Source organism: Corvus brachyrhynchos, unplaced genomic scaffold (assembly GCF_000691975.1).
Source record: "Corvus brachyrhynchos isolate BGI_N302 unplaced genomic scaffold, ASM69197v1 scaffold122, whole genome shotgun sequence".
Classification (NCBI taxonomy): domain Eukaryota; kingdom Metazoa; phylum Chordata; class Aves; order Passeriformes; family Corvidae; genus Corvus; species Corvus brachyrhynchos.
This window is the reverse complement of record NW_008236778.1, coordinates 890,766-891,752: the sequence shown is the minus strand read 5'-3', so window position 1 is coordinate 891,752 and position 987 is coordinate 890,766. Positions and strand designations below refer to the sequence as shown.

Below are 987 nucleotides of genomic sequence, written 5' to 3'. Positions count from 1 at the left end.
GGGTGTGTGTGGGTGTGTGTGTGCAGGGCAGTGCCAGCTCTGTGTGTGTGAGAGTACAGGGCAGTGCCAGCTCTGTGTGTGTGTGTGTGCAGAGCAGTGCCAGCTCTGTGTGAGTGTGTGTGTGTGTGTGTGTGCGGAGCAGTGACAACTCTGTGTGTGTGTGTGTGTGTGCAGGGCAGTGCCAACTCTGTGTGTGTGTGTGTGTGTGCAGGGCAGTGCCAACTCTGTGTGTGTGTGTGTGTGTGCAGGGCAGTGCCAACTCTGTGTGTGTGTGTGTGTGTGCAGGGCAGTGCCAACTCTGTGTGTGTGTGTGTGTGTGCAGGGCAGTGCCAACTCTGTGTGTGTGTGTGTGTGTGCGGGGCGGTGGGTGCTGTGTGTGTGTGTGTGTGTGTGTGCAGGGCTGTGCCAACTGACCCCTCTCAGCTGCAGCAAAGCTTTGTGCAGTGTGTGTGTTTGTGCGCGTCAGTCTGTGTCTGTGTGAGAGTACAGGGCAGTGCCAGCTGTGTGTGTGTGTGTGTGTGTGCAGGGCAGTGCCAACTCTGTGTGAGTGTGTGTGTGTGAGTGTCTGTGAGTGTGTGTGAGTGTGTGTGAGTGTGCAGGGCAGTGCCAGCTCTGTGAGTGTGTGTGTGTGTGTGTGTGTGTGTGAGTGTGCAGGGCAGTGCCAGCTCTGTGTGTGTGTGTGTGTGTGAGCACGGGTATAGACGCGGGTATGTGCACACGTGTATGCATGGCTTTGTACGTGTGTGCACACCTGTGTCCCGGTGTCCGTGTGTCCCCGCGTCCGTGTCTCCCCCTGTCTGCGCATCCTCCTGTTGCCGTGTTCATGTCCCCGTGTCTGTGTATCCCCGTCCCCGTGACCCCGTGTCCGTGTATCCCCCGTCTGTGTGTTCACGTCTCTCATGTCGCCATGTCCGTGTATGCCACCATCCCCGTGTCCGTGACGCCCACGCGGCCCCGTCCCCCCATTCCCGTGTCCGTGACACCCCC

General features: G+C 59.0%; 1 long non-coding RNA gene across 1 annotated transcript in view; it reads right to left on the bottom strand.

Annotated features, from left to right (window-relative positions):
• LOC108445115 overlaps window positions 1–978 on the bottom strand; it is a 4,562-nt gene extending 3,584 nt beyond the window's left edge. Inside the window, exon 1 of the long non-coding RNA XR_001859867.1 lies at window positions 752–978. This is a non-coding gene — a long non-coding RNA (uncharacterized LOC108445115). The remainder of the gene's footprint in view (window positions 1–751) is intronic.
• Between the last annotated feature and the right edge of the window lie 9 nt (window positions 979–987).